This window comes from Otolemur garnettii, unplaced genomic scaffold (assembly GCF_000181295.1).
Source record: "Otolemur garnettii isolate 467f Iridium unplaced genomic scaffold, OtoGar3 scaffold00016, whole genome shotgun sequence".
Taxonomy (NCBI): domain Eukaryota; kingdom Metazoa; phylum Chordata; class Mammalia; order Primates; family Galagidae; genus Otolemur; species Otolemur garnettii.
Window position 1 is genome coordinate 20548856 of NW_003852411.1, and position 13034 is coordinate 20561889.

A 13034-nucleotide genomic window follows, 5' to 3' on the forward strand; every position below is an offset into this window, starting at 1 on the left:
TTTTTTTTTTTTTTTTTTTGCAGTTTTTGGCTGGGGCTGGGTTTGAACCCACCACCTCCGGCATATGGGGCCGGTGCCCTACTCCTTTGAGCCACGGGTGCCGCCCTGTTTTAGTTTGTTTTTAAGTTGTTTGTTTGTTTGTTTGGGTTTTGTTTTAGTTTGTTTTTTAAGTTGTTTCTTTGGCTTTTGCTTTAGTTTTTTTTTTTTAAGTTGTTTGTTTGTTTGTTTGAGTTTTGCTTTAGTTTGTTTTTTAAAATGTTGGTCTGCTTTGGCATGTCTTAATGCATATTCACTGAAGCCTGCTGTTAAGTGGAATGTAACCACAGTGGGTTTTAAAGCCACTACTCATGATAAATCCTGTATCTTTAAGGGTTAGGACTACTCACCCCGTGCTCAGTTATTTTTGCTTTGCTCTGTGTGCTCATCTACACAATGTGCAACTCACACTCTCACTTGCCAGGAAAGCGTTAGGTAAAAACAGTTCAAACTCAGGGCAGGCTTTACAGAAACTTCTACAGAACCGTTTTTCACCTTAGAGTGTGCAGATCTATTCCTGGGGATAGGAAATGTTTTAATGGCAATTTAAACATTTTGTGTTCTCATTTTACTGTAATCTTTGAAGCATGCAATGATCTCAATGACTACTTTTAATTATTTCATGTATTGATATTTAGTTGGCATTTCTAAAAGACACAAACTTCTTTTCATAAGTCATAACCACAATACCATTATCCACATCAAAAATACTTAAGAAGAATCATTTAACGTCAAGGACTACTTTTAAGAATCTTTTCATTGGAGAAATTTTAAATGTATGTAAAAGTAGAGAGGACATAAACAGCAGTATGAAATAACTTCTGTGTGCTCATTACTTCAACAATTCACCACATGGCCAATCTTGTCCCATCTATACTCCTCAACTATTTTGAGGCAAATCTAGATACCACATAATTTCACCTGTAAATATTTCAGTAAAAGACAAGAAGACTTGGAAAACACAACCACAATACTGTTACCATATCTAAAATGTTAGTAATAATTTTTAACACTATTATGTGTTTCATGTGTACATTACACTTTCTCAATTATCATTTGAAAAAATGTCTTTAAATTTATGCATGTGAATTAGAATTCAACCACATCCATACATTGTGATTGCTAGATGTGTCTCTGACGTCTACTTTGACCTACAGACTTCTCTGCTACCCCTTTTTTCTTCTTGCAATTTGTTATTTTTGTTTTAAAAAATGGGCTTATTTTCACCACTCTCCTCCCTGTGGATTCAGCTGATTGCATCTCCTGCATATCATTTGGGATATGTTCCTCCATTCCCAATATTTCCTGTAATTTGGTAGTTAGATCTGGAGGCTCAATGATTATGCCTTAACTGACTCTTTTTGAGTTAAGAAAAGGTATCTACATCAAAATTGACATGAAGACTGGATATTAATGTTGTGGATAAGAAAATGACCTCTTTACATATAGCATAAACATAATTTTCTATTGTACTTGTATGGTTTAAACCAGTTTATTGAAGAATAGATAATTGCTACAGTTATCTGATGCTATATAGTAAACATTTAACATATTATGAGAAATGTAGTAGGTTTCTTGGGAGATTGAAGAGAGAAACATAGTACAATTTGTGCTTCTAAGAAACTTACTGTCTTTTGGGGGAGGTTCCAATTAACAGGCAGACAAAACAATGGGACATCATGATTGCATGTAATAAGTGCTAAGCAGTAAGATAAAGGATACTTGACTTTCCAAGAAAAGTGGTATTTCTAAAGGTTTCAGGAGCCAGACAAGGCTACAGAGAAAAAATGGGTGAGATTTGCCTTGGTTGTGTTGGGGCATGAAGACATTGAGAAGGCATCCAAGTTGGGAGGACAAAAAGAAGGAAAGTAGAAACTGGCTTGATGTGTTTGGGAAAATACTGGGGAGGGCATGGTGACAAGCATGTTGAGTAGAAGGAGATATGACGAAATTGTGAAGTGAGTGGTCAGATTGTAGAGAACTTGAGTTAGAATAAAGAGATGAGTGGGGATGTAGTGGGCTTGCAAGGTCACCAGAAAAGATATATTCAAGTAATGTTTTAGGACTATCAGTACGGCACTGTTGGCAGGCTGAATTTGTTTGTGGGTGAGACCAAAAGCAAGGAGATGAGTTATTGTCTATGGTAGGAAACCATGAGTAAAGTGATAAAAGTCTGGATCAAGTAGGTAGTTATAAAAAAATGGGGAGGTAAGAGTGGATCTTAAAGGCATCCTAAGGAAGGAATAATCAGAAAATAGTGATAGATTAGATACAAAGTTGATAAGATAGGAGTAAAATAACACGCTCATGCGTCCAGCCCAGAAGATGGATATGGTGACTTCATTAACTAAGGCAAATAAATGGAGGCAGGGAAATTGATTTTCATGGAGAAAATGAGTTTACTTTTGAGTAGCTTGTGTTTGAGTTGATGCAAAGGACATATCTTCTGGCAACAAGAATCACAGAATAAGAATTAAGAAGTCACAGCAGAAAACGTAGATTTAAAGACCTTTCATACACAGGTACAAGCTGGAGTCATCAGAACAGAGAACACGCATACAAACAAGTGTGCAAAGAAGACCAGTTCCTGGCCTACTGTGTGTACAGAGTAAATGTTCAGGAGTGAGAGAATGAATGATGAGACAAGTAAGGGAGGACAGTGTTTCCAGATATCTATAGTTACAAAAGTGGAAGAAAGGCTGGCAAAGGAAACCAGGGGGTGAACAGAGGTGGGGGAGCTCAAAAATCACACAACATCCCAGGATACTTCAAATTAAAAAAGCTTCTGAGACAAATGCAGTCATCAACAGTGCAAGATATTGCTAAGAGGCCAAATAGAATGAGAATTAGCCAAAGGTTCTGTCTGAATGATGTAGGGATCCTGAACAGAGCCTTTCTGCAGGGGATGAGTTGGGCTGCACTTGTGAGGAATCCAGAAGCTGCATTAGGAGGGTGAAGTGGAGAATGTGGAAAAGGGAGTGAAAGAAAGTAAGTCATACCGTGGGAATCTGGCAGAGTAACGAAGGAATGGCGTGGTATTCATCAAGATATCAGGATGGAGTCACAAAGTTTCTTTTAGGGAGGGAAGACGTGTGTGTATATATATGTGAAGTTTAAAAATGAGCTGGAAGACAAAAGACTAAAGACAACAGAGGTGATTTAAAAAAACAAATAAAACTCAGTGTACCAGTAAAGGAGAAATATTCAGAAAGATCCACGTCATATTCCAGCCATGCCAGGCTGTCCACTATTCCCAGATCAAACCATGTGTATCATAACCTCGTGCCTTCGGATGTGAATACCCTTTTGCCTAATATCTGGTTGCTAAAATCTTTCCGTTATTCAAGATGTAGCCCAAGTGTCGCCATCCTAGTGATAATCCACCCTAGTCAGGTAAAACAGAATTGGTCTCTCCTTCCTACACACTCATAGCTTATTAAATGTTTCTCATTTAGAAATGATGATTGTTAACTGCATGTATGATTGTTAACTGCACTCGAATAGGTCTTTTCCATCGTACTTTAATGTACCACACATAGTTGGTACTAAATAATGTTTAGTGAGTGGAAGCGGACTCTTTCTTCTTAAAGATTTAAAGGGAGGATAAGGACAGAATGGTGGCAGAGTGCTCAGGGGAGGTGAAGGTAAAGATATCGGGCAGATTCTTCTGGTTAGCTTGAATATTCTCCCGAAGAGGTGACTTTCATGCCCAGAGGGACTGATATGATGGAAGATCACATTTGGAATAGGTGCAGCGCTAGTCAAAGAGGTGGGTAAAAGGAGGGAAAGGTCTTATAAGGATTAGATGTGATGAATTTGCAAATAGGCCAGATTTTGTAGCAAGTTTTCTTTCACTAGGAGTTCACATTTGGAAGGACAGAGAAAGCATAAAGATCCAGCATTGTTGACTGGAGCAAGCAGCGTCACATAATCACTAATGAACATTTAACATGGAAAGGTGGTCACTGCAGAACGACCTCACAAACAAGGCTGGGATGCCAAGCTGGGAGCCTGGCTAAGGAGAGAACACAACCTGTCAGGCAACACTCTCTACTTGGCTGCCGGGACAATCACCAGGGATGATCTTAAAAGAATCCTGAAACCGAGGCCCCACCCACAGGGACTGTGATTTATCCTAATTGGTCTGAGGATGAGACCTGGGGCATCTGCATGTTTTGAAGTGCTCCAGTTTGAGAACCCTGCAGTAAAGAGATACAGGTCTGAGCAGAGCAGAAGGAGGGTAAGTGGTGGAAGGGTCTAGTGAGGATAGAGCACAAGATGAAATAAAAATGCTATTTATGGTCTCCGGCCTGAAAATTCCCAGGAAAAAGACGAGTCTGACTTAACATAAAAGAAAGTATCTATGTTTTAAGGTCCAAATGTGATCTCAGCTACTTTCCACTGGAGAGACGTCACCGTTCCCTGACAGTCATAATTGGCACTGTGGTAGGCAGATGGCTGAACGGGGAAGGAAAACTTACAAAGCTTTCTTCTAGTCTTTATTTCAAAAAGATTCCCATCTGTGATCAGGCTTAGCGGGGTCTTTCTGAGACCCAGTGAGGCCGAGGACAAGTGCAGAAGGAACACAGGGTACCCAGGAAATCCCATCACGTGCCAGACCCAAGGTCAGCCATCCCAGTGAATCCCAAGAGACGTCCTGGAGGAGGGCTCAGACCAGCTCTCTGACCTCAGTTGTAAAAGTCAGGCAGAGCCCCGGTTTTCTTCGTAGCCATTTATGACTCTCATTCATAAATTTGGCTAAAGCGTTTTTGAATTCATTTACATTTCCTGCCAGTCCACCTTTTGGGACTAATGAGTTCTGCAAGTTTATAACCTGCTGTGTGAAGTAGATTTCCTTTCATTTGCCCTAAACTTACTGCAGTCTGTTTTAAAGAGTGCCCTCCTTGTCCTAAGAAGAAAAAGTAAACAGAATTATAAGATGAGGAAAGGCTGGCTCAAGTGAGCAGGACAGAAAAAGAGCTAGGTGTTACAAGGAATTGCAGACTACCTTAAATACATAGTATAGTTTTTAAAAGGCAAACCTGGCTGGACTGCATGACCCAGGGGGAGCTGAGTGTGCCACACTACAACAGCTCCATTGTTCTTGGTGCTGGTGAGACCCTTTCAGGGTCTCTGCATCCTGTTTGGGGCTCCACTGTCCAAATGAAAGGGAGAGCTTGAATATTTAGCAGATATCAAGAAAACGGATTAAAATTTTGGAAGAAAAATTTGGACTTTTCAGGTTAGAGAAAAGAAAGATTTTCTGCACACAAATATCAAGGATACGTAGCAAGTGGAAAATAAGGTGTCCCACCTTTGAACTAAAGCCAGAGAGGAGTCAAAAGGCATCAGACAGTGATTTAGCTTTGCAATAAGAAGGAACGTGCTGACAAGCGGAGGCCGAAAGGTCTGCATTTTTATTTCTCTAAATGTTCATATTTCCAAAATGATTTGGGGTTCATCTCGCTGTCGTGCATGCCTCGGTGGCTTATAAAAAGAGCTGAACGACTTATTTACTGAGAGCACTCTGGTAATACTGAACTAGGTGAAGCCATGAAAGAGATGAGGGTAGGAGCATCTTACATTAGAAAGGAAATTTGTGATCGAAATTGCCCCAAACGTGTGCCATTCGTAAGACTAGAAGGCAACAACGAATATTTTTTAAAGATATTCATTTTGGTGGGCTGAAGAGGAGTAGACCAAAGTATCTGTTGCATTTTTGCCTCCAAGGTCACCGTGAAAATTTGATTATAAAAAAGTCTTGTGTTTTAATGGAAAATAGGGCAAAGGTTACGTGCAACAGGAATCCAGTCATGTGGAGCTTACAGAACGCAGGTTAGGCTCGTAAAACTGCTCATTAAAACGCTCTGTTCTGCAGCAAAGGCAAATAAATGAGCTCAGGGAAAAGAGCCACAGAAATTGTCTAGAAATATTTCCATGAAAGACTGTGAAAATAGTCCTTCCAGTCAGAAGAAATGTGCAGTTATTGCTTATACAAATAGCCCACACTTAAAAGACTTTTAAATACCTTCCCTGCAATGCTGGTTTTGACCTTCTGCCAAGAGCTACTTAATTTTTTTTTTTAATTTTTCTGAATAGACTGTACGATGAGCAAAGAATAAAAAGGCACACACAGCGTACGTTTTTAAAACAGCACGAAAAGAACAGTTTTGTTATCAACCTTCACTCTAAATTCTGGTTTAAACTGAGACAATTTGTTTTACAAATTCTGTACTGGTTTCCAATGTCAACCCCCAATTTTAGACATGAAGACAAAAAAAAAAAGGGAAGCTTTTTAGGGCTCCAATTCTCTACCCTTCACTATCCTACATTAGAAGATTACAGAAAATGTAGATTGAGGAATTTAATAATACTAACGGCTTGCTGGCCAAAATAATGGACAGCGAGGGGACTTCTAAGAAGACAGCCTCAAAGAGATTCAGACAGACCGCGCTTACACAACGGCTGGCTGGTCTGTAAGGCCCCGAGCCAAAAACAACATCAATAGCCACAGGCCCATCCCTGGTGGAGGAAACTACACAACTTGATGCTGATTGAGAGAGAGAGAGAGAGAGAGAGGTGGGGGGCTGTCCAGATGCCCATCTGATTTGTGATGTAAAGTCAGTGATGCCCCAGGCCCCGTCTGAGCCACCAAAGGGGCAACCTGGTGAAGTCTCACATGCCAAGTGATGAACAGGGACCAAGCCAGCTCGCAGAGAACAGACCGCTCCAGAAAGAAGCACCAGGAGTGAGTCATGTGCTCTGAATTCACACCCGACCTCTCTGTCTGTGGCTTTTCCCTGCACCATTTCCACAGTGTGCGGGAATTGGGATGAGGGACCCGGAAAAGCAGTCAATAAGAGCATGGAAATTTTCTGCTTTTTATTTTTTTAAGTAGACAGGATCACCCATGGCAATCTCTCTTCACGTCTACAACTTACTTTATCTTAAGAAAAGCAGTCTGGAGAGGGCTTGTGAGAAGCAATGAATCAAACCGAGAGGGACTCCTTCTACACGCCAGGCTGGAGCACAGAGGCTTCCTGCCAGCCTTTACCCTGGGCTCACTCTGGTTTTGGTGTCCGGCTGTTTCATTCTGGCGGGGGAGGGAGCTGACTGACAGCCTTGGAGAGATTTGGCGAAAATAAAAATACAGAGCAATTTGACACAGCTAAACCTCATCTCACATCCGATGGGACAGCCTGGACATTTGATAAATACATCTTGGCAACAATAGCTCGACTCTTCAGAGTTTGCTGTAAAAGGCTATTTCCGAATTCACCCAGCTCTGAACAAAGTAACCTGCTCTTTTCCCTCCCCACTGGCCTTTAGCACACCTTATTAGAGAATAATGATTTCTTTCACTTCAATGGATTTTTAAAACCAGCATTGTTCTGTCCACAGTGGTAGTTTACGTCTTTACACACACACACACATGCTCACACACGCATTCTTGCACAAGTTAGCAAGATTTAAAGCCTCTCATTTTTTATTCTTGAAGTCCCAAAAGGGAAACTATTATTCATGTGCCAAAGCACACAGCCATTCATTCCTAGTATTTTTTCTTTCTTTCTCCCTATATCCCCTCCCAATGGGATTAAAAGCAGTCTGCGATGTGGAGTCTGAAGGCAGAGGAAGGAGAGGAGTGGGAGGCAGAAAAAGATGGCATTTCCACAGCCTCCGCCACACTGATTCAACACAGTAGGAACCTTGTGCTGCAGACTCAAAACCCTTTCCTTCCCCTCAGCCTTGCACTTGGCCCGCTTCTATGGAAGCCGGGCATTGATGACCCTGGGTAGAACTGGGAGAGGAGGTAACTAAGAAATGGCCTTTCTGAGAGTGAAAGGAGGACGGAGAGACCTAAGGAAACTCTCATGACCTTTAACTGTTTGATTTATAAAAAACAAACAAACAAACAAAAAGAAACTTCATCTTGAAATAAATTTAGTCTTTAAAAAAAGGTTGTAAAATAAATACAGAGAATTCCTGCATATCCTTCACCAGCTCCCTCAAATGTTGACACCTTACCAAACTACATAACCATGATCAAGATCAGAAAATGGACATTGCTACAATACCGTGGTCTAGGATCTCATCCTGGGTCATACTTGAGACCAGTTGTTATGTCTTTTAGCCTCCTTTAATTTGGGGCAAATAACACTCCAAAGGGTATTGACTAGTTGTTTAACAGTGCTCCTACATTTGAGGTTAACTGATGTTTCCTCATTTTTAATTTCAAATTGTTCTCTTTTTTTTGGCAAAAACGCATGGTGCGCTTTTCACAGTGCTTTGTATCAGCAGTCCTACCATGTCAATCTGTACCTTTATGAGCAATGTGAACTTTGATCATTGGGTTAAAATGCTGATTTCTAGCTTTCTCCACTATAAAGCTTCCACTTTTTCCTCTTTAGAATCAGAAAGTATTTTGTGGGTGATATTTTGAAGCTATGCGAATATTGGGTTTCTCATCATACTTTCATCTACTCATTTTAACAACTATGGATGATTCTTAAGGGGAACAATTATTACTGTACTGTTTCACAAATGGTGATTTTTTAATTTCTATTTTTCTCTTCTCAATTTATTAATTGGAATGATAAGGAAGAGCTTCCCACTCTCCTTCATTTAATTATTTATGTAAGTATGGACTCTTAACTTATTCTAAAGATTACACTCCATTACTATCATTATTTTGCTGCTTAAACTGCCCCAGATTTAGTCATTGGGAGCCTCTATCAAGTTGTCTCTTAGAATCTTTTCCCATGTCCCCCATGATTTTTTGAGCACTTCCTTACCTTCTGGCACCAAGAGATATTCCAGGCTCACCGGTACTTTCTGTGCTCTAGTCCTGGAATTTCTCCCAGGACCCTGATTCATTTTATTGAAGGAGGATATAAAATAACCTTACCTTTTCCTGTGAGTCATAGTGAATATATTAGCTTTCCTAGTGGCAGAAAGACACCAGCATATGAGTAAGGAGAAACAAAGGCCTTGCACTTTCAGTATTTGGGGGAAAACTTTCTCACAACCATAAGCTTCAATATACGATAGGACCTCCCTACAATGAACACTCCCTTAAGGTCACAGCCTGGGACGTGCACTACATCAGTGCCCTAGGCCTAGTTCCCTACGTTGACTAGTTTCTTGCAGCCCCTTGGGTGATCAATTTAGAGAGGTTCTTCTATAATACAATGACTTTCTCTGCTTACCCTAAATAGGAAATCCTTGCTAGATAATGAGCTGGAATCAAATAATTGAATGTTTAAGATCAACAAAATTTTTTTTCAAAAATCTGAGATACCTATGGATGTTTCATTACAAATTTAAAAACACCCAAATTTTCAGTATGTTTAGCAAAGTGTAACTCGAATTAAAATGAGTAGCATATATTATATAAAAATGTTTAATTTTTTTCTGATTGTTTCATAAGTTAAAAGTGAACAAAGGATAGATTGCCTGAGCTCAGGAGTTCGAGACCACCCTGAGTAAGAGTGAGACCTTGTTTCTAAAAATAGTGGGGCATGGTGGCAAATGCCTATAACCCAGCTACTTGGGAGGCTGACGCAAGAGGATCACTTGAACCAAGAGTTTCAGGTTGCTGTGAGCTATGATGCCATGGCATTCTACTGAGGGCGACAAAGTGAGACTCGGTCTTAAACAAAAAAAGTAGTAAACAAAAGATAATGAAAATTCTTTCATGTTAATATAATTAAATTATAGCAAGCTGTTTAGTATTTGTGGGAAAATAAAACTCACTCTTCATCTGGCTCCCAATCAGCATGCATCATTATTATTTTTGTTATTTTAACATGGGCTTAGATTTATCTAAATGTTCACCCATTTCTTGGTCCATATTCCTTCGGGGTCATTTTTGTTCTTCCCAATGTGCATCCTTTCCTTTTACTTGTGTGGTCCTTTTACTTTTGGTGGGAAACTCTGTCTTTGTTGTCTTAAAATGTCTTTATTAGGCCCTCACTTTAAGAGAATACTTTAGGTATACAGCTTTGGATTGGCAGCATTTCTCTCTGCACTTTGAAGATTATTCCATTAGTTCTGCTTTCCACTATTTTTCCTTAGTTATCTTATCTCTTTAGCCTTGCTGCTCTGCAATTTAATTAAAATGCATATTTGTGTGTGATCTGTGGTGCTCCTACATCTTAGAATTTATGACTTTCATCAATTCTGGAAAAATTTTAGCCAATCTCTCATTCTTATCGAGAATGATAAACATACAATAGATCTTTCATATTTCATGTACATTTCCTATCTTTCTATGTTCCACTCTGGGTAATTTATTCCATTTCATACCCAATTGTGTACAGGAGTTGGTTTATAGCAGCAATTAAGGACCAATGGTATACATCTTTTGCCAATTTGGCGTTCACTGACGTCACTTTGGTAGCTTAAAATTGGCCATAGAGGGGGTATTTACATCGTGGAAATTGATACATACTACTAAACAGGGCTTTTTTTTTCCTCCTGGAGAGCTAGTTATTAAACATATAACAACACATTACTGCGTACAGCCCACTTTACTTGTTCTGTGTTCAGGTGTTTGATCTACTCATAAAGTTTTAATAATCCCATTTTATTTTCAAACTTCCATTTGGCTACTTAAAAATATGCCTTGTCTTAAAAAAAAATAGTGTTGTTTTTCCAAGTTTGTGATTTGTTCTTTATTTCTTTAAATATTTTAAACATAGTCCAAAACCTTTTCTACTGTTTGTTATTCTCTTGACTTCCTCACGATGGCTTCTTTATGCCTTTTTAAATGCTGGATTGTGTATTTATGTTCAGCTGGGCTTTATTTGTGTGAATTCTATTTAATCTGATTTGAGAGTGTATCCTTCCAGAAAGTATTTAGGTTTCTACAGGCTCCCAAAACTGCTTTTAACCTGAGTCCACTTTAAGTTAATCTCTTAAGCTTTACTTGACCATGTTAGTGGTACAACTCTGAACCCCAATTGCATGAGAAGAGAATTATAGAAATGGATTCTTAAGACTCTTCTTTCTTCACTTAGAACTCAGGCCAAGACAAGTAAATTTCCTTGTTTTCTTCTTTTACTGACCAGTAGATTTTTCTTCATCCACCATTTTCACTCAAGGTATAACTCCCTGGGGGTCCTAGCTTGCTACAGGGATCTTGGTTCTAATTTCCCAATTTGTTCCAATCTGAGGCCTTTCTTCCTAACCCCATATAACTATGTGTACCCGAAACTCTCAGGTACAGTACATAGCAATGTCCCATGGACAGCGGTGACTCCACTGCAGACTAAACCCTCTGCTTGCCATGTCCCTCTTTATTTCCTGGCACAGGAATTTCTCATCTTCCTCTGAGCTCAGTTAGGCACTGCCTACCATTTCTAGTCCATGTTAGTCTAATTTGCTAGTCTAAAAACACTGCCAGAAGAAATCCCAGTCTGTATGTCTTTGTGGACTTACTACAGTTTAGAATAATAAAGATTTGAGAGCTCCGATTTGTGCTTAGCCTTTTCTTTTTCTTCAGATATTGTATAGCAAAAATATCTTGGAACACATACACACACGACACACATTTATGTATGGAGTACTACCGTGAGTTAGCACTATTAGTCACTTCAGAATATTTCTTGATCACTACAAAGACTCTGTAAACCATGAAAAAATGGAATCTGAGGTTGGAATGGAAAACAATTTATGGCCTAACAGCCATTTTTGGGACAAAGTTTATTTGAGCTTCATATACTGTAGACTACTAGTTTCCTTTGATGACAACGATAATATTGTGTACTATTCATACACAGAATATATATATACGAATATATACTTTATACAAATGTAGAGGTATGCAGTTTTCAAGTTGTTTTACTAATATAATTTGTTTTGCACTTTAGACTGATTTTGTGATGTAAGTAGACTTACTACTTCCTTTTTCGGAGACTGAAAGTCAAAAAAGTTTCATTATTTTTTGAAGGCCATATAGTACAAATTGAAGAGATATAACAGAAGTGAAATTCAGATTTCTAAGCTCTAAGTGCACTGATGAATAAGCACAATCAGTCACAAAAATTGGGGCATTTTCTGGTATCAAAGGGGAAGAAAATCCTGTTAAAATAGAAGAATCTGCTGGAGAATGTTCTTCTGAGCAAAGTATCACAAGAATGGAGGAAAAAGTATCCAATGTACACACCCCTATTATGAAACTAATTTATAGCTTTTATATGAAAGCTATAACCAAATAGCCTGAGAATATGGGGAGGGGGGAGGGAGAAGGGAGGAAGGAATAGGTGGAGGGAGGGAGGGATCACTTCTGAGGTTTATCTTATAGGGGTACAGGTGAATCTTTCTAAGAGTAGAATGTGAACGTTTTAAAGCAATAACTGAGAAAATGACATGAAGGCTGTGTTGACCAGTTTGATGGAAGTATTTCAGATTGCATGTGAAAACCCCACACTGTACCCCAGAAGTGCATTAATGTACATAGTTACCATTCAATTAAAAAAAAAGTGGAAAAAAAAATAGAAGAATCTGTGGTCAGGTCATGGGCCTATTAGATATTATAGACATATATATTACTATAGACTATATAGATATAGCACCTAGGGGCTCCTCTCTATATATTTTGACTTTTTTTTTCAATATTCAATAGAAAAGAAATGAATAAAAAATCTCTGAAGAAACCCCTTAGCTTTCTGAACACTTTTGCTACTTGCCATATTGTTTTCTGTCCAGAAATCTTAATTTCATTATTCAAGCGATGAGGACAAGATGAGCATAAACCTTGGACTTTTGTGAGAAATGGAGATAAATTTGATTATCAATCAATAATAGTCAACTCTATATATTCCAAAGGATACAAAAAGGAAGTGTGCATTGGATAGTAATCATGGTTTTAAAGGGCAAGGAGAAGTTCATCTGGTCCAGAAAGAATGAGTTGGTTCTGCAGCCAGAAGAAACTATGTGTGCAAACGTACAGGACGGGGGCAGAGTGTGGCGCACCTACAGCGTGAGGGTATCGCTAC

The 13034-nt window shown here is 39.0% G+C and overlaps 1 protein-coding gene across 1 annotated transcript in view; it reads right to left on the bottom strand.

Annotated features, from left to right (window-relative positions):
* Positions 1-13034, bottom strand: part of DNM3 (dynamin 3) — a 549381-nt gene that overhangs the window by 53404 nt on the left and 482943 nt on the right. The gene's annotated exons all lie outside the window — the stretch shown is intronic.